This window comes from Phacochoerus africanus, chromosome 12, assembly GCF_016906955.1.
Source record: "Phacochoerus africanus isolate WHEZ1 chromosome 12, ROS_Pafr_v1, whole genome shotgun sequence".
NCBI lineage: Eukaryota > Metazoa > Chordata > Mammalia > Artiodactyla > Suidae > Phacochoerus > Phacochoerus africanus.
The window spans coordinates 2,539,700-2,560,739 of NC_062555.1; the positions used below are offsets into that span (position 1 = coordinate 2,539,700).

The following is a 21,040-nucleotide window of genomic DNA, read 5'->3' on the forward strand; positions in this document are numbered from 1 at the left end:
TGACACTTGCCTTCCCTCCCTGTTCTGACCCACAGACCTGAAGCTGGGTCCATTTATACAGCAGAGACAAGCTCTAACAGCAAGAGGTGATAAAGGTAAGAAAAACCTGCACTGAATACTGACTCTTGCAGACAGAGGCAACCGGGTCAGCGACTCAGTCCTCCTTGGTCTCAGCCAAGATGATGCCAAACCCAGCCCTGACCATGAGCTAGCTGCATACAGTCCCTTGTGTCTCCAAGGGGTGAAGGCTTCTGCCTACAGTGCCCAATTCCATGTGAGGGGCCCAAGGTCAGGGTTCAAAAACTGACTCTAGGTGGGGGGCACAGTGGGAAGAAGAATAGACAGAGAGGTTTCAGGAGGAGACAAAGGAGGAAGATGAAGTGGAGGAAAGTTGGAGGGGAAGGGGAGGAAGGAACAAAGGAGCAGGCAGAAAATTGTAGCAGGCAGAGGACAAAGGAGCAGGAGGACATGGATGAATGGAGGAGGAGCAGGGGGTCCAGGCCAGCCCAGAGCCAGCTCTATGGGTTTTGGGTAGGGTCCCTGCAAATGCCATGCCCAAATGAGCCCCTGGTTTGATGATTGGACCTGGGGAATCTCAGGGAGCTGGGTGAGGATGAGGTAGGAAATCAATGGTCTGATTCCAGTCCAACTGCAAGGGCTTAGAGTCCACATCAGTATTGACCTGACACTGCTGACAAGCAGGGGGAGAGGAGGAGTTAAAGAAGGCCAGGGTTGCAGGACCAGATGGACATGAGAGTCCAGGTGCCCATGTCCAGCTCAGCCAGGCTCCACCTGCTCCTGGTCACACTCCCCTGTGTGGAGAGAGGACCTCATACCAAAGGAAAGTCATTTTATAGGTCAAGAGCTCACTTCTGCTCCTGGCCAATGGGATGGCCCATTTCCACTGTGGGTAGAAATACAGGGACCCCAGAGTTCTAGGCCCTTCCCTGTACCCACTCTGCTTCATGTCGCCAGGCTAATGGAGTCCCTCGTAGTCACTGACATGCTCTGACCCACCTGATCCCCACACCCACCTGGTTTCCTTGTTACCATTTTGAGAGGAGAGGCCCAAGTCCAATAGTGAGAGTCAGAAAGGTGAGTTTGAACTTCTCCCTCACCCACTACCAACACCTCAAGGACAGAGGCCACTGATGGGGGCCTCCACCACTCAGGTCTGAGGCTGAGATGACAAGGAGTGCCAGCACAAACCACTGAGCATGCAGCACCCCTCAGGGCCAGAATGCCTAAATCCCTTTGAGGAGCCTGAGGTGACGGCTCAGACCCCTGGCCCAGAAAAGGAAGAGGGGGAGGAGTGAGGGGAGAGAATCCAGGAGCTGGAGGAGGAGGATGAGGAGGAGAGGGAGGAAGGAAGGTCTAGTGGGACCAGAGTTGGATGGAGAAAGGAGGAAGAAGGAGGTGAGTGAGGAGGAGTATAAAATACAGGAGGGTGGGGAAGTAAAAGAAAATGGTTGGGGGGAGGGGAATGGCAGGAGGAAGGAAGCAGAGGAAAGGTAGGGAGATGGAGGTGGATGGAAGAGAACGAAGGTGATATGGAGAAGGGAGTGAAAGAGAAGCAGGGTGTACAGGCCAGCCCAGTGTCTGCTGTATTGAGTTCCAAATGGTGTTTCTTAAAATTTGTACCTGAGGGAGCATCTTGTTTGATGCTATGACCCAGGGAACCTCAGGCAGCTGGGTGAGGCCTGGGTGGGAAAACTCCGTCCTGATACAAATCCAAAGGCAAAAACGCAGGGTCCACATCACTATCCTCCCAGAAACCTCTAAGATGGAGGAGTGAATGTTGGTCAGGTTTAGGGGACCATGTGTTCCTGAAGGTTGATATGCCCAACTCCATTGCCTACCAGGCTAGAGCTGCCACGGTCACCTCCTGACAGCCTTGTCCCTGGAGAGGATAACCTCCCTGGTTATGTGCTCAATGTTGACCCTGATCTCTGACATCAACTCTACTGTGGGGGGAATGACAGTGAACTCAAAATTCTGCCTGCTGCCTGACACCTACTCTTCTTTGTGTCCCCAGGCAGTTGGAGGCCCTCGTGGTCACTGACCTGTTCTGATGCTGCTCATCTGTATATCCAAACTTCTCTGACCCACTTGATTCTTCCACTTGACTGATTACCTTGTTACCATATTGAGAGGAGAGGCCCACATCCAACAGTGAGAATGAGAAAGGTGGGCAGGAGCTGCACCCTCACCCCCTACCAACATCTCAAGAACAGAGGTCACTGGTGGGTATCCAGACCACTCAGGGCTGAGAGGGAGGTGACAAGGACCTCCAGCACCAACCACTGATCATGTAGCCCCCTCAGGGCTCCCTGAAGTGTGGGCTGCTGCCAGAGGTACCTGAGTCCCTGTCAGGAGCCTGAGGTTGGAGCTCAAGACTCCTGGCCCAGAAAAGGAAGATTCAGAGTAGGAGGGAGGGGAATAGATGCAGGAGAGGAGAAGGATGGGAGGAAGGAAGGTCCAGCTACACCAGAGTTGGATGTCGGATGAGGGAGGGAAGAGATGGTGAGTGAGGACAAGGAATGAAGACAGGAATGAGAGGAAGAAGAGAAAAGATGGATGGAGTGTTAGGCAATTGATGGAGGAGGAGGAGTTTGAGGAGGGGGAGGACTGAGCAGGAGGAGGTGGATGGTGCAAGAGGTAGATGGAAGAGGATGAAGCAAGATGGAAGAGGATGTAGAGGAGAATCAGAGGGTCCAGGCCAGCCCTGGGAGTCAGTCTTGGGTTCCAAATTGGGTTTCTGGAGATTATACTTGACTTAGACCCTGATTTAATGCTGCAAACTCACTAACCACAGGGAGCTGGGGGAGGACTGTGTGGGAAGTTGCTGGCCTAATTGTAGTCCAATGGTAATGACTTAGGGTCCACCCTGGAACTCCTAAGAGGGAGGGGAGAGGATAAGTGAAGGAAGATCAGGGTTAGGGACCAGGTGTTCCTGAGTTTTAATGTGCCCAAGTCTATCACCTACCAGGCTACACCTGTCTGTGGTTATCGTCCCCTACTGGGTTACAGCCCTGTCCCTGTAAATGATGACCTCCTTCATTTTGGGCTCAGTACTGACCCTGACTTCTGACCTCAGGCCAATATTGTGTGGAATTACAATGAACTTGCAGTTATGCTGGCTGTGTGGAACCCACTCTGTTTCATGTCCCCAGGCAGATTGAGGCTCTTGCAGTCACTGACCTGCTCTGAAGCTTGCTCATCTTCTGGCACTGATTGAACCCACCTGATCTCCACACCCACCCACTTACCTTCTTACTATCTTGAGAGGAGAGGTACACATCCAACAGGGAGTGTCATAAAGGTGGGCTTGAGCTGCACCCTCCCCCTCTACCAATACCTCAAGGGCAGAGGACTGTGGTGCGTGCCTGGAGCATGTGGGTCTGAGGTTGAGGTGACAAGGACCTCTAGCACCAATCCCTGAGCATGAAGCCCCTTCTGGGTTCCATGAACTATGGGCTGCTGACAGAGGTGCCTGACTCCCTGTGAGGAACCCAAGGTTAGAGCTCTGACTCTTGGCCAGAAAAGGAAGAGGAGGAGAAGGAAGGATAGGTGAGGCTGAAGGAGGTACAGGAGGGGAGAGGATGCAGGAGGAGGATGGGAAGGATGGAACGTCTAGCATGAGGAACGATGGATTCAGGAGAAAAGGTAGATGCAGCAGGATGGAGGGAGGAGGTGAATGAGGGTGAGAAATAGGGACAAGAGTGAGAGGAAGAGGAGAAAACATGAATGGAGGTGAGGAGGTGGATGCAAGGAAGATGGATCAGGAAGAGCATGAAGAACAGGAGGATGAAGAGGAATAGATAGAGGAGGGGGAAGAAAGGACTGAGCAGGAGGAGATGGATGGATGGAAGAGGTTGAAGGACAGATGGAAGAGGGGAGAGGTGAAGCAGGGGGTCCAGACCATCCCAGAGCAGGTGGTATTGGGAGCTGTGTGGGGTCTCTTAAAGGGTGTACCTGAGTGAGCTCCTGGTTTGATGCTTGGACCTGGTGAGATCCAGCAGCTTGGTGAGGCCTGGGTGGCAAACTGCTGGCCTGAGTCAAGTCAAACTGCAAGGGCATAGGGTCTACATGAGTACTTTCTTGGAAAACCTAAGTGGGAGGGGAGAGGAGTGAATGAAGGTCAGATTTGGTGTCAGAATGTTAGTGAAGGTCCATTTGCCCAGGTCCCTCAACTGCCAGGTGACACCTGCCCCTGTCCATTTCTTTTTTTTTTTTCATTTTTTTTTTATTGCTCAAATGAATTTTTTCACATGTGTAGTTGTATAATGATCATCACAATCTGATTTCACAGGATTTCCATCCCACATCCCAGGCACATCTCCCCACCCTCCAAACTGTCTCCTCCAGAGACCATAAGTTTTTCAAAGTCTGTGAGTCAGCATCTGTTCTGCAAAGAAGTTCAGTCTGTCCTTTTTCCAGATGCCACATATCAGTGAAAGCATTTGAGGTTGGTGTCTCATTGCATGGGCGACTTCATTTAGCATGATGGTTTCTAGGTTTATCCATGTTGCAAAAAATGCTGGTATTTCATTCATTTTAATGGCTTTGTAATATTCCATTGTGTATATGTACCACATCTTCTGGATCCACTCCTCTGTCGATGGACATTTAGGTTGTTTCCATGTCTTGGCTATTGAAAGTAGTGCTGCAATGAACATTGGAGTACATGTGCCTCTGTGAGTCATGGTTTTCTCTGGATAGATGCCCAGGAGTGGGATTGCTGAATCAAATGATAGTTCTATGTTTAGTTTTCTGAGGAATCTCCATACTTCATTACAGAGTGGTTGCACAAATGTACAATCCCACCAACAGTATACTAGGTTTCCTTTTTCTCCACACCCTCCCCAGCACATATTTTTGGTAGACATTTTGATGATGGCTATTCTGGCTGGTGTAAGGTGGTAGCTCATCGTGGTTTTGATTTGCATCTCTCTAATAATGAGTGATGTTGAACATCTTTTCATGTGTTTTTTGGCCATCTGTATGTCTTCTCTGGAGAATTGTCTGTTTAGATCTTCTGCCCATTTTTGGATGGGTTTTTTGTTTTTTTGTTTTGTTTTGTTTTGTTTTTGGGTATGGAGCTGCAGAAGTTGTTTACAAATTTTGGAGAAGAATTCCTTGTCAGATGATTCACTTGCCAAGACTTTCTCCCATTCTGTGGGGTGTCTTTTTGTGTTGTTTAGGGTTTCCTTTGCTGTGCACAAACTTTTAAATTTAAATAAGTCCCATTTGTTTATTTTTCTTTTTATTTTCAATACTCTGATATGTGGATCTGAGAAGATGTTTCTGTCGTTCATATCAGAGAGTGTTTGGCCTATGTTTTCCTCTAGGAGTTTGATAGTGTCTGGTCTTCAATCTAGGTCTTTAATCCATTTGGAGTTTATTTTTGTGTATGGTGTTTGGGAGTGTTCTAATTTCATTCTTTTCCATGTGGCTGTCCAGTTTTCCCAGCACCACTTATTGAACAAGCTGTCTTTTCTCCATTGTATATCCTTGCCTCCTTTGTCATAGATGAGTTGGCTGTAGGTGCGTGGGTTGAATTTGGGGCTTTCTATCCTGTTCCACTGATCTGTATTCCTGTCTTGGTGCCAGTACCATAAGATGTTGATTATTGTTGCTTTGTAGCATAGTCTGAAGTCCAGGAGCCTGATTCTTCCAGCTCCATTTTTCTTTTTCTGGATGTCTTTGGCTATTCTAGGTCTTTTGTGCTTCAAAACAAACTTTGAACTATTTTGTTCAAGTTCTGCGAAAAATGTTCTCGGTAATTTGATAGGGATTGCGTTGAAACTGTAGATTGCCTTAGGTAGTATAGCCATTTTGATAATATTAACTCTTCCAATCCATGAGCATGGTATGACTTTCCATCTCTTTGTGTCATATTTGATTTCTTTCATCAGTGTCTTATAGTTTTCAGAATACAGTTCTTTTGTCTCTTTAGGTAGGTTTACTCCTAGGTATTTTATTCTTTTGGATGTGATGGTAAATGGGATTGCTTCCCTAATTTCCTTTTCTGATCTTTCATTGTTAGTATATAGAAATGCTGTTGATTTCTGTGTATTGATTTTGTATCCTGCAACTTTGCCAAATTCGTGGATGAGCTCTAACAGTTTTCTGGTAGGGTCTTTAGGATTCTCTAGGTATAGTATCATATCATCTGCAAATAGTGATAGTATTACTTCTTCCTTTCCAATTGGGATTTCGTTTATTTCTTTTACTTCTCTGATTGCTGTGGCTAGGACATCCAGAACTATGTTGAAAAGTAGTGGCGAGAGCAGACATCCTTGTCTTGTTCCTGATCTCAGTGGGAATTCTTTCAGCTTTTCACTTTGAGAATGATGTTAGCTGTGGGTTTGTCATATACGACCTTTATCATGTTGAGGTAGGTTCCCGTCATGCCCACTTTCTGAAGGGTTTTTATCAGAAGTGGGTGTTGGATTTTGTCAAAGGCTTTTTCTGCATCTATTGAGAGGATCACATGATTTTTATTCTTCAGTTTGTTAATGTGGTGTATCACACTGATGGTTTTGCAGATATTGAAGAACACTTGCATCCCTGGGATAAATCCCACTTGATCATGATGTACAATCCTTTGAATGTATTGTTGGATGTGGTTTGCTAGTATTTTGTTGAGGATTTTTGCATCGATGTTCATCAGTGAAATTGGCCTATAGTTTTCTTTTTTTTGTGGAGTCTTTGTTTGGTTTTGGTACCAGGGTGATGGTGGCTTCATAGACTGAGTTTGGGAGTATCCCTTCCTCTGCAATATTTTGGAATAGTTCAGAAGGAGAGGTGTTATCTCTTTTCTAAATGCTTGATAGGATTTGCCTGTGAAGCCATCTGGTCCTGGACTTTCGTTTGTTGGAAGTTTTTTAATCACAGTTTCAATTTCAGTTCTTGTGATGGGTCCATTCATCTTTTCTATTTCATCTTGGTATAGTCTTGGAAGATGGTACGTTTCTAAGAATTTGTCCACTTCTTTTAGGTTTTCCGTTTTGTGGCCTATAGTTGCATATAGTAGTCTCTTATGATCCTATGTATTTCTGTGGTGTCCATTGTTACATCTCCTTTTTCTTTTCGAATTTTGTTGATTTGAGTCCTCTCTCGTTTTGCTTGATAAGTCTGGCTAGGGGTTTATCAAATTTTGTTCATCTTTTCAAAGAATCAGCTTTTCATTTCATTGATCTTTTCTATGGTTTTCTTTGTTTCTATTTCATTGATTTCTGCTCTGATCTTTATGATTTCTTTCCTTCTACGAACTTTAGGTCTTGTCTGTTCTCTCTCGAGCTTCTTTAGAAGTAAAGTTAGCTTGTTTATTTGGTTTTTTTCTTGTTTCCTGAGGTCGGCTCATATTGCTATAAACTTTCCTCTTAGAATGGCTTTTGCTGCATCCCATAGGTTTTGGAGTGCCATATCTTCATTGATATTTTGCTGCTAGGTATTTTTTAGTTTCCTCTTTGATTTCTTCAGTAATATATTGGCTGTTTAGTAGCATGTTGAGTCTCCACGTGTCTGTGTTTTTTATAGTTTTTTTTCTTGTTGTTGATTTCCAGTTGTATAGCATTGTGGTCGGAAAAGATGCTTGATATGATTTCAATTTTCTTAACGTTACTGAGGTTGGATTTGTATTCCAGGATATAATCAATCTTAGAGAATGCTCCATATGCACTTGAGAGGAATGCATACTCTGTTGCTTTTGGATGAAATGTCATATAAATATCTATTAGTCCATCTGGTTTAATGCTGCATTCAGGGCCTGTGTTTCCTTATTGATTTTCTATCTGGTTGATCTGTCCATTGCTGTAAGTGGGGTGTTAAAGTCCCCCACTATGATTGTATTATTGTCAATTTCTCATTTTAAAGTTGTTAGCAGTTGACTTATATATGGTTGTAAACCTGTGTTTGGTGTGTAGATATTTAAAATTGTTATATCATCTTCTTGGATTGATCCTTTGATCATTATGTAATGTTCTTCTTTGTCCCTGAAAATATTCTTCATTTTAAAGTCTATTTTGTCTGATATGAGTATTGCTACTCCAGCTTTATTTGATCCCCGTTTGCATGAAATATTTTCTTCCATCCTCTCAATTTCAATTTGTATGTGTCCCTAGAAGGGAAGTGGGTCTCTTGAAGACAGTATATATATGGGTCGTGTTTTTGTATCCATTCAGCTAGTCTATGTCTTTTGGTTGGGGCGTTTAGTCCATGACCATTTAAGGTAATTATTGATATGTATGTTCTTATTGCCATTTTATTAATTGCTTTGGATTTGTTTTTGCTGCTCTTTTTCCTTTCCTTCTTCTCTTGTTCTTTTCTGCCAATAGAAGTTCCTTTAGTATTTGTTGTAAGGCTGGTTTAGTGTTGCTGAATTCTCTCAGCTTTTGCTTATCTGAGAAGGTTTTGATTTCTCCTTCAAATCTGAATGAGATCCTTGCTGGGTAGAGTAATATTGGTTGGAGGTTTTTTCCTTTAATCACGTTAAGTATGTCATGCCACTCCCTTCTGGCCTGCAGCATTTCTGTTGAAAAATCTGCTGATAACCCTATTGGTGTTCCCTTGTATGTTATTTGTTTCTTTTCCCTAGCTGCTTTCAAGATTTTCTCTTTGTCTTTAATTTTGGTCAGTTTGATTAATATGTGTCTCGGGGTGTTCCTCCTTGGGTTTATTTTGTATGGTACTTGTTGGCTTCCTGGATTTGATTGAGTGATTCCTTCCCCCTGTTAGGGAAGTTTTCGGCTATTATCTCTTGGAATATTTTTTCTGTCTCCTTCTCTCTCTCTCTTCTCCTTCTGGCACCCCTATAATATGGATGTTGGTGCATTTCACGTTGTCCCAGAATTCTCTGAGACTCTCTTCAATTGTTTTCAATCTTTTTTCTCTTTTCTGTTCTGCATCTGTAATTTCCACTCATTTGTCCTCCACCTTGCTTATTTGTTCTTCTGCCTCCTGTATTCTGCTGTTAGCTGCTTCTAGTGAATTTTTTTATTTCAGTTATTGTATTTTGCATCTCTTCTTCTTTAAGTTTGATATCTTGTATCTCTTTGGTCAGTGTTTCCTGTAAGTTATCCATCTTTGCTTCCAGTTTATTTCCAATGCCTTGCATCATCTTCAGCATCAACAGTCTAATGTCTTTTTCCTGGAGGCTGAGAATCTCCTCATGGTTTAGCTGTTTTTCTGGGGTTTTTTCTTTCTCCCTAATCTGAGTTATAGTTTTCTGTCTTTTCATTTTTATACGTTTTTGGCATGGTGACCTTCTTACAGATAATAGAGCTGTAGCCTCTCTTACTTCTGATGTCTGCCCCCCCTGTGGCTGAAGTCAGTATGGGGGCTTGGTGTAGGGTTCCTGATGGGAGGGGCTGATGCCTGCCCACTGGTAGGAGGAGCTGCTTCTAATCCCTATGGTGGGTGGGGCTTAGTCTCTGGATGGGATTAGAGGCAGCTGTGTGACTGAGGGGTCTTTAGGTAGCCTCTTTACTGAGGAGCAGGGCTGTGATCCCACCAGGGTTGTTGTATGCCCCAGGGCTTCTCAGCAGCTGGCTGATGGGTGGGCCCAGATTTTCCCAAAATGGCCACCTCCAGAGAAAGGCACTGCTGCTGAATATTCCCGAGAGCTTTGCGTTCAATGTCCTTCCCTCACAACAAGCCATGTTCACCCCTGTTTTCCCAGGATGTCCTCCAAGAACTGCGGTCAGGTTTGACCCATATTCCCTTGGAGCCTTTGCTTTGCCCTGGGACCCAGTGCATGTGAAAGTCTGTGTGCGCCTTTTAAGAATGCAGTCTCTGTTTCCCCCAGTCCTCTGGAGCTCTTGCACACAAGCTCCACTGTCCTTCAATGCCAGATGCTCCAGGGGCTCTTTCTCCCTGTGCCAGATCCCCATATGTGAGAGTTTGATGTGTGGCTCAGAACTCTCACTCCTGTAGGTGAGTCTCTGTGAACCAGTTAGTTTCCAGTCTGTGGCGTTTCCAAGGTATGGGGTTGTTTATACCATGAAATTGCCCCTCCTACCTCTTGATGTGGTCTTCTCTTTTTCTTCTGGAGTAGGGTATATTTTTTAAGGCTTCCAGTCCATTTTGGTGAAGTGTGCTCAGTCTTTAGTTGTGAATTTTGTTGTTTTTAGGAGAGAAGTCGAGCTCCAGTCCTTCTATTCTGCCATCATGCAAAGTTTTCTCCACCTGAATGGTTGGTCTGGACTCAGGTGGTGCAGGATCTCTGGGGACCTTTGGGCCACAGCAAGGGTGCCCACCCCCACAGGGACCCTGGCATATGAGTGTGACTTCCACTACCAGACCTGCAAAGCCCACTTACCCAGGCCAGTGGGCAGTGACCTAGGGCTAGGAGAACCCTGGCTGAAGGTGGAGGTAGATCCATCTTTGTGGCCCCATAGGGAGGCACTAGGGGTAAGGGCAGTTCAAGCATGGATAACAAAGGGGCTTCTCCTTTGCTCTGCCCCCAAAACATTTTAAAGGGGGCCCTACTCCAGAAAGAACACCAGGAGCTGGGATGATGATGGGGAAGAGAGATTGTCTCTACAGGGAAGAGACCCCCACCAGGACTCCAAGAATCCTTTCCCCAAACCACTATCCTCGGGCTTTGGGCGCCAGGGTGGCTCCCTACCATCCTTCCCAGCAGCACGGGGTGCCCTCGCCACCCCTGCCCCTCACCCACACCACCACACACCACCACACACCCCTCACCGCTGCATCACCTGGCTCAGGCTGGGTGGGTCTGAACCCCTGGGAGAGGGCCAGCATCTGCTAGCATAGGTCTTGGCCTCAGAACCCAAATTGCCCAGGCGCCCAGCCTAGGTAAGCTGCAGAGCCACTGCTGCTGCTCAGCCATCTGGGTGGGGGTGGGGACTCCACAGCCCCTCCCCTTGCTGCAGTTGGGGTGGGAGCTCAGGGCAGCGGTGGCTCTGCTGTGCCTCCCCTGAGCTAGGCACTGAAGGTTGGAAACTGTCAGGGTGGGAGAGGGGTCCTCTTTCAGCCAAAGGGCATGCATGTGTCCCAGGCCCAGATTGCTCCCACTGTGGGCAGCTAGCAGGGTCTGTTGCAGCTTCTTGGGGAAGGCAGGTGATCTGTCCTAACCGCCATGCCTGCCAGTGGTTCAGGCCTCAGATGTCTCAAGGCATTGTCTTTTTTTTTTTTTTTTAGCATACATTTCTTTCCTCTTTATTTCATTAAAATATATGGTACATGGAACATTATATTATATTATCATTATCATTTTCATGCTTGATGTTCTTTCGTACTCCAAGTATTTTTTTGTCAAATATCTCTAATGTCTTTACAAACCAGTAAACACAATTTCATCCAGCTTTATATCATATAACATTGGGATAACATAAAGTAGGGGAAACAAGGGTTGAAGCTAGACAGGAAGGCTTTGGAATAATTCAGAAGAGACCACACAAACTCTACAGAATATATTTGAGTCTGGTCTACTCTTTGGATCATATACCTCACAGAAGAGATAAAAGAAATCCTTACTCCACCAGTGCACGCTGAAAATACTGACTACACTCTAGGAACTGTTGTGTTAGGCATTATTTCCTGTGTGCAGGGAACACAGCCTGAGGTTTGGAGTCAGACACGTTGAGCAGAGGCCAGATATTTCAACTCTTAAGAAGTTTTTTGGAATACTACAAATTCTGAAAGACTCTAATAATGTTTTCCTTTTACCAGTTTTTGCATTACTGCAGAACTGTAGCCTACTCTCTTTCCGTGCTTTTATATTTCATGCAAAATCTAACAATAAATGCATAGAGATTTAAAATATTATTTATTTATTTTATGATTTTTTTCCATTATACTTGATTTACAGTACTCTGACAATTTCTACTGTGCAGCAAAGCGACCCAGTCACACACACATACACACACACATGCACACACACATTCTTTTCTCATATTTTCATCCATTGTTCCATCACAAGTGACTAGATACAGTTACCTATGCTATACAGCAGGATTTCATTGCTTATCCACTCCAAGTGCAATTGGTTACATCTATTAACCCCAGACTCCCAGTCCATCCCACTCCCTCCCCCTCCCCCATGGCAACCACATGTCTGTTCTCCAAGTCCATGAGTTTCTTTTCTGTGGGAAGGTTCATTTATGCCATATATTAGATTCCAGACATAAGTGATATCATATAGCTTATGGTATTTACCTTCCTCTTTCTGACTTACTTCACTTAGTATGAGAGTCTCTAGTTTCATCCATGTTGCTGCAATTGACGTTATGCTGTTCATTTTTATGGTTGAGTAGTATTCCATTGAATATTCTCTACCATCAACCATACAAATGTTTTCTTAGGTCAATCTCCCAAAGCAACAGAAATAAAAGCAAAAATAAACCAATGGAACCTAATCCAACTGACAAGCACTTGCACAGCAAAGGAAACCATAAAAAAAAAGACAACCCACAGAATGGGAAAAAAAATAGTTTTGAAAGATGCAACTGACAAGAGTTAATCTCTAAAATATACAAACAGCTTATATAACTCAGCAGCCAAAAAGCCAACAACCCAATTGAAAACTGGGCAAAATACCTGAATAGATATTTCTCCAAAGAAAATATACAAATGGCCAACAGTCACATGAAAAAATGTGAATCCACTGAGCCAGTGCTGGTAGGAATGAAATCTGCTACCTGGCATAAAGCTTCAGTGTCCTGTCTTTCTGTATGAGAATCCTACAACACTGGATATTCTGAGAAGCCCAAAAGAAAGAAAGTGATTTCCACACTCTATTTTGGTTTTGGTTTTTTTTTTATTTTTTATTTTTTTATTTTTGGTTCTTGTGGACAATGTATAAAATGTTATTCAGAGAAATGAGAAGCAAACTTTGGATATGGCAGATTAAAATGAGATAACTGGAGATACTTAGTAAATATCCATAAATTGTGTTATGGAATAGACTCAGTTTCAAATTTACATAATTTCTAAAAGCTAGACATTAGTAATATCACAGGTTTATTCTTCTTGTTTTTGTTTCTTCTTTTTTTTTTCTTTTTTCTTTAAGACTACACCCATGGTATATGGAGGTTCCCAGGCTAGGGGTCAATTTGCAGCTGTAGCCACTGGCCTACACTATACCCACAGCAACACCACATCTGAGCCTTGTCTGTGACCTACACCACAGCTCACAGCAATGCTGAGAAAGGCCAGTGATTGAACCTGTGTCCTCTTGTTTACTAGTCAGATTCATTTGGCTGAGTCATGATGGGAACACCCTAACATCACAGTTTTAGAATGGGTATGGAACATGTGCAAATAGAATAATAAAAGAAGTTAGCTGAGAAGGGGAACAAAAATATAGTTGACCCTGTCTCAGAGGATGAGATTCAGTATCTTCAGAGGTAGTTGGCTTCATGAGATGACCTGTCTACCTATTTGTGTAAATATGATTTTAGTTCAAGTGCTTACATGTACCATAACAATCTGTAATTACTTCCCTGCCTATCTCATTTAAATGTGAGAATATAGAACTCAAAAGACAATTAATGACTCAGATAAAATGTCAATTTTTATTTTGCTGTTGTTGCTATAATTACTTCTGGATTTCCTTTCCAGTTAACATCTTACATTTAATCACACGTTTCTCTCTCCATATTTTTATGTATTCCCTACAGAAGAATAACGTACTTCATCAGCTACATTTACCACATATTGAAATTATAAAAAGCTTTTACCTCATCTTTGGCATATTTATAAGATATTTGAGGCATTTGTGCTGGATATAAACTTACTATTATCTCCAGACTATTTTTATTATACTGGAGATCATTGTATAACCTCAATATCAGATGGTCAACTTAGTCCACCTCAAAGTCTCCAAAGATGAGATAGTGCTTCCTGAGGGGTTACTGTATGGTTTTTATTTGATTTGGGATTGTCTTGCTTTGAGTTGTTTCATCAGACATAAAGATAATTATTCCAATACCATACGCACTTAGTTTCTTGTTCTCATCAAATGGTTTTTGAATATGTTATAGCAGGCATATAGTTAGGTATGAACAGAGAAGGGGAACATGGGGCCAGATGGCAGGAAACTGCATTATGCAAACAGTGGGGTCCATGGGCAGACAAAGAAAAGCAGGAACCTCCACACTGACTGATCCACACATTTTGGGGTCATAAGTTCCCTAGAGACAGACAAGGAATGGTGGAAAAGAGTGTAGATCTCCAGCATCTGAATGTAACCTGTTGATCTTCATGCCCTCAATATAATAAAACTATAATAAAGATAGCTATGCAGATAAGTATTAACCATCATGTGAAAGGTCAGTAGAAAGAAAATCCCCCTCTTGGAAGAGGCGACACCCCAAATCACTCACGAGAAGCGGTCTTGATGCAAACAGCAAGAGGATTTTTATTCCAAGCGCGCTGGGGCCCACAGTCATACGCCACGCCGGGGTAGAGGACTGCGGCCCTGAGTGTGGAGTCAGGACCGCTTTTATGGGGTTCACAACAAAGCCCGCGCTTTTACAAACTAATCATTTTAAAATATCACAAACCAGTCAATTCAAAATGTTGAGAGCCCGCGCTTTGTGGACCAATTAGTTCAAACTTGTTCTGGAGTTACCTGTTTGTACCTCCCTTTGGGTGGGGGAGACATATTGTCACCAAGATATATTTATCAGGATTTTCAACAATTTGTGGCACACCCGATCTTACTGGGGTCGGTTAGGCGATTAACTTCTCCTCTTTTTATCTTATGCAAGCAGCTTTACAGAAGCCAAACAAGCAGTTAGTAAGTTTTATGCATAGAGGCACATTCTCAGGGGCCTGTTTTTCCCTTTCCACATAGTTTTGTACAGAACAGAAAGCAAGCCCTAAAACAGCAAAAAGTATGATCTTTTACTTATAGGGAACAGGGTCTGGCATTTAGAGCTTCTTATTAACTTCCTGGGTTCTGGGAGGGTCAGGTTGCATTTTCATCCTTTCATTCCCCACTTCTTCTCTTGTTAATAGTTCTAATCTTAGAACTAGGAAGACTGAAAGTCGGTTTCTCCCTGGCTCGGAAGGCCCTGGTACTGTTGTCTAAGTACCATGATCCGAACTGCACTCACTTGTTCTCTAACAAAGGCAACAACCCGATTAATTAAGCAAGGCCCAACTGTAAGCAACAGGAGCAGTATTACTAGGGGTCCTGTTAGAACAGAAAGCAGGGTGGTCGCCCATGGGGACTTGTTGAACCATTCCTCAAACCATCCTTGGTTAGTTTCTCTTTCCTTACGACGTTTCTGTAACCTTTCTCTAAGCTTGCTCATAGAGTCCCTGATAGCTCCTGAGTGATCTACATAGAAGCAACATTCTTCTTTTAAGGCTACACATAATCCACCTTCTTTTAGAAATAACAAATCTAACCCCCTTCTGTTCTGTAGGACCACTTCAGACAAGGAGGTTAGGGACTCCTCTAGGTTACTGACAGATTTTTCTAGGGCTTGGAGATCTTCTGTTACAATTCGATGTAGGTCACCAAGTCCTTTCTCTAGCTGCTGTGGTCCTGTAATTAGGGCAGTTGTTCCCGTCCCTATACTGGCTAATCCAAGCATAACGGCTAGGGTAAGGGCCGAGGGTTCTCTTTTTGAGTGAGTAGACCGATAATCATACTCACTAATGATTGCTTCCTCAGGATGGTAATATACTCGGGGGACAATTTGGACCATAACACAAAAGTCTTTAGTTTGATTGAAAACCAGGGTGGAAACACAAGGGGTTAATCCAGTATTACATGCCCACCACCTGTCATAACCAGGTACCAGAAACTGACTCTCAGAGGTTCGATTAAAGGCTTCCATGTGGTTACAAAGGTGTTGGTGGGATGGGGGAACCCTCCCTATGCAGGTGCCTTTTCCAGAAACCTCAGTAAGGGTAAGCTTATTTTGGGATCCCCATGTACATTGGTCTCTATGTTCCTTTGTCACATTGAATTTCCCTCCTCTAGCCATTCCCTCATAGTAAGGTGGGCCCGAAGCTAAGCAGAGCCAACAAGATTAAGTAACATTCGGGGTTGTGGAATTTAGGGCCTGAAAGGCTCCTTGGATGAGACTGAAGAGTCTTTGTCCTGTCTTAACAGGAACACCGGGGGAGTTTTTAGACATGTTAGTAGGGATCAATCCAGTGGTACTGCTGTCAGGCGGTTGTGTTATGTCAGGTCGCAGCGTGGTTATTTGGGGCCCCGGCAGGTTGTGTGGTGGCTCTAGGGCCGGGGGCCCCTGTTCAGCCAGTACCTTGTTGGGTCCCACTGCAACAGGGTGTTCCATCTCTATTTTTAGGCGAAGGGATATTCTGGACCCTGCATGCCCACCATATTTATAAAAAACTATTCCCCAGGTCATCCCATTTATCCACTTTTGGATATTTTCCTGTCTTCCTTGTTCAGTGAAACTTATCTTTATATAATCTAAGTCTGATGGGGAACAACTCTTGTCCTTATATAGTTCCATCACTTTGTATTTGCCCGGGCTGGAATTGACAAAGGAGAATTTTACCAGGTCTGGGGTATGGGTTGGCCACCACCAGTCTCCCTCACTGGAGGTGACGCAGCTCCATTTCCTACAGAAGAAGTCCCCGGAACCCCCACAGAGCCTCCATTTTCCTGAGCCTGGGCAGGCATAGAACCCATAGCTACGGACCAGGTTGGGAGGTGTGCTTTTAGCAGCGGGGTTAATCGATCGGAAGCAGAAATGCTGTTCAGGCCACCAGGTGCCCATAGGAGCGACGCTTTTAGTGCCATTAACAATGCTACCCGTATCAGGGTCAGTAATCAACCAGGTAAGAGATAAGGGTCTATGGGGGTTTGAGTTGTCTATTGGGTGTTTACTACTGACCTGGGGAGTCATTGTTAGAGTAAGGAACCAGGCGATGAAGACGAAGTTTAAGGGGATTTTCAGTCTTTTCGGCTTTCCATTCTGAGTCGGGGGGGGGGGTGCCGGCTTAACGTGGGATGCATGGATCCAGGTGGAGATTCCTTCAACTCTTACAGCCGTCGGTGTGGTCAAAACACGAGATAAGGGCCCTTCCACCGAGTCTCGAGGTTTCCTGCAAGGTGGCGTCTAACATGGACTGAATCTCCAACCTGGAAGCGATGTGGAACTTACAAGTCTCCTCCTGAGTAGGCCTCCTGGAGCTGCTTCCATGCTCGCTGCCTCACCCACTTGGGCGCCTTGAGCCTAGAGAACAAAGGCTGGGAAAGCAGCACATCAGCACTATGTGCAGAGGCAATTTCTGCCAATGGGGGGGGGGTCCCCCATAGAGCAATTCATAGGGGGTCAGCCCAAACTGTCCAGGGGTGTTCTTAACCCTAAAAAGCACAAAGGGCAGGAGAGCTATCCAATCATTAATGCCAGTCTCTGTGGTCAATTTGGTAAGGGTCTCTTTAATGGTTCTGTTCATCCTCTCTACCTGTCCTGAGCTTTGGGGTCTGTATGCCCAATGCAGTTTCCAATCAATCCCCAATATCTTGGCCAGTCCCTGACTTAACCTGGGCAACGAAAGCTGGACCATTGTCTGACCCTATTACCTTAGGTATTCCAAATCTCGGAAAAATTTCCTCCAATATTGTTTTAGCCACCACGGTTGAAGTCTCTTTTTAGTAGGATAAGCCTCTACCCATCCTGAAAAGGTGTCTACAAAAACCAATAGATATTTGTTTCCATATTTAGCCGGCTTTACCTCAGTGAAGTCCACTTCCCAGTGAGCGCCTGGGTGGCTTCCCCTTAGTCTCTTTCCTGGAGGTATTCTGGAAGGATTAGCATTAACCAGCTGGCAGGGCACATAATGTTTGACCACCAAGTCAGCCACTCCTGGTAGCCTCAGAACATGATAAGGGGATGTTCTGACCAACTGCTGCAGGTGTTTAGTTCCTAGGTGGGTTAGACAATGTATCTGTTGGACATATTCTAACCCTTCTTTGTGGGGCAGGATTTCCTTCCCATCTGAGGTATAGCAGGTCCCCTCCGGAGTCTCAGAGAACTGGTCTATCTTTTTTATCTCTTGCCAGTCTTCTAGGATGTACTGCCGTCTGGGTTCTGGGGCTTTGGACGTTTTTATCATAGGCAGAAAGTTAACACCCTGGGCTGCCTGCTTGGCGACCTGGTCGGCCATCTGGTTTCCTTCAGAGATGAGATCTCTGGCTTTCTGATGCCCATGGCAATGTATGATGGCTAGCCTTTTTAGCAAATGTAAGGCCTCCAACAAGCTTAGAATTTCCTCTTTATTTTTGACTTCCCTCCCTGCTGAGGTAAGTAACCCCCATGCTTATAGATAGCCCCGTGCACGTGTGCAGTCGCAAATGCATACCTGCTATCCGTATAAATGTTCATGGATTTCCCTTCGGCCAGCCGCAAAGCTTGCGTGACGGCCACGAGCTCAGCCTTTTGTGTTGAAGTTCCTTCCGGCAGGCTGCTGGCCCAGATCGTGCAGGTTCCATCCATCACCGCCGCCCCAGCCATCCTCTTACCTTTTACCACATAGCTGCTCCCATCAGTGAACCAGGTCAGCACTTCTCCAGTCAGCGGTATGTCTGTAAGGTCCTTGCGGACCCCAGTCTCCTCGCTCAACAGTTGATGGCAATCATGAGTCACTGGTTCATCAGTCTCTTCAGGCAGAAGAGTGGCAGGGTTGAGGGCGGCTGGTGGAGCGAACGTGATCCTCTCTGTGAGAAGCAGGCTTTGATAGTGGGTCATGTGGGCGCTGGTCATCCATCGGTCTGGGGGCTGCTGGACGATGTTCTCTAACGCATGGGGAGCTATTATAGTTATTTTCTGTCCCAAAGTCAATTTGTCAGCGTCCTTGACCAGTATGGCCACAGCTGCGATAGCCTTCAGGCATATGGGCCAACCACTGGCTACAGGATCGAGCTTTTTTGACAGGTAGGCAACAGGTCTCCTCCACGGTCCTAGGGTGTGGGTTAAAACTCCCCGGGCTACTACCTTACGTTCATCCACATAAAGAGTAAAGGGTTTAGTTACATCAGGGAGGGCCAGAGCAGGTGCGCTCAGCAGGGCCTTTTTAGCAGAGGCTCGGTAGCCTAGGTCAGACAATTCCAGTAGTCCTATTGCCCAGGTTCCCTGACTGTCTAGGGCCTGACCTAATTTCCTAAAATCTCTCTTTCTCTCCCTACTGTTCTTTCCTTCAACCACTGTGGCCAAGATCTTAGTCAAATTCTTCTCTTGCCGTCTATCACATCTTTCCTCCCTTTCCTCTTTTTCTCTTTTTTCTTTGTTCCCTTTGTAATACACTTTCTCTGCCTCCTTCACTAGATCATGTAACTCAGCCTCCTGTAACCCTTCCAATCTCTGAAGTTTTTTTTTTTTTTTTTTTTTTGCTGATGTCCAGGGCCGACTGCCCTATGAAGGCCAGGGCCATTGAGGCTTTCTGGGCCTCCGAGGTAGGATCAAAAGGGGTGAACCACCTGAAGGCTTCCATGAGCCTCTCAAGAAATACCGAGGGAGGTTCGTTCAGTCCCTGCATCACCTCTCTTACCTTAGCCAAATTAGTGGGCCATCTTGAGGCACCCCGGAGACCCGCCACCAGAGCCTGGCGATAGATTTTCAAGCTCTCCCTACCTTCAGCAGTGTTGTAGTCCCAACCGGGGGCGAGTCAAGGGAAATCCCATGTCAATCTCATTTGGCAACTGCGTGGGTCGCCCGTCGGCCCCAGGAACATTTTTTCTAGCCTCTAACAGAATTCTCTCTCGCTCCTCGGTTGTGAAGAGTGTCTGCAGCAGCTGTTGACAATCATCCCAAGTAGGCTGGTGAGAGAACATAAGGGACTCCACCAACCCCGTGAGGCGTTGGGGATCCTCCGAGAAAGGGGGATGGTTAGTTTTACAATTATAGAGATCTGCAGAAGAAAAGTGCGGATACTGGAGGGGCTGCAATTGGCCCCCTGGCATGGGAGGGCCGTAGGTGTGCAGCGGTAATGCCGCGATTTCGTCTGTCCGCTCCGGGGTGGCGCCCCTCCGGCTCCGAGTCCCGGCAGCAGGTCCCTCCGCCGCTGGAGCTCCAGGAGGGGCAGAGGGTTTTCTCGCAGCACCCTGTGCCGGATAAGGGGGTGGGGGAACAGATTGGGGTTCCGGCCAAGCCGGCGGCTCCTCAATCTCGGGGTAGATATGAGGAGAGGGCTTGACTTTTTCAGCCGAGTGTTTATTTTTCTCTCCGAGAGCCAGAATTCAGGGACCTGGCTTTCTTGGTTTATTTAGCCAGGGCTTAACCTATGGCTGGGGTTTTTCTGCCAAATCTTGCCACGTAAGAATATAGGGCTCCTGATCGGGATTGGAGCCGGGTCCAATCTGAAAAATAATTGCTTTAACAGCCAGGATAATCTCAGAATTAAAGGTCCCTTCTTAACCTGAACTGACAAATTATGAGCCCTGGATTTAACTTCAGTCCAATGATCGAGAGTCAAACTAAGGGGGGTCGTCACCGTCTGTCCCATATTAAAACTGTAGACAAGGACGCACAAGACGAAGACACACGAAACAGAAACCAACAGATCCAGACACATGCGACCCGTCCGCGCCTTCCACAAGCAGGCAAAAGAGTCGGACGGCCACGGAGGGGGAAGCTTTCGCTTCAACAACAGAACTCGGTCCTCTGACCGACAGAAGGAGACCACCAGGCGTCCCTGGCTCTCCCCACCTCCCGGGGCGTCCCCCAGGGCGGCAGCCTGTGATCCTCCTAGCACGTCTGCTGATCACAGTCCTCCAGTCCTTACGGTCTGAGAGGACAGCTGCAAACCGAAAGCGCGCATCACCGAGAACAGACACTCAGAACAGAGACGCCGGCCGACACACACACATGTTCCAAAGGGGATCCCTTTACCTCCAAGTCGGTTCTCGGTTGTGAGGGGTGGTCGCAGAGTTCCCGGCCAACGCACCAAATGAAAGGTCAGTAGAAAGAAAATCCCCCTCTTGGAAGAGGCGACACCCCAAATCACTCACGAGAAGCGGTCTTGATGCAAACAGCAAGAGGATTTTTATTCCAAGCGCGCTGGGGCCCACAGTCATACGCCA

At 45.7% G+C, this 21,040-nt stretch overlaps 1 pseudogene; it reads right to left on the reverse strand.

The window, feature by feature from the left end:
- Nucleotides 1–14,915: 14,915 nt before the first annotated feature.
- Nucleotides 14,916–20,818, reverse strand: LOC125112898 (uncharacterized; annotated as a pseudogene).
- Between the last annotated feature and the right edge of the window lie 222 nt (nucleotides 20,819–21,040).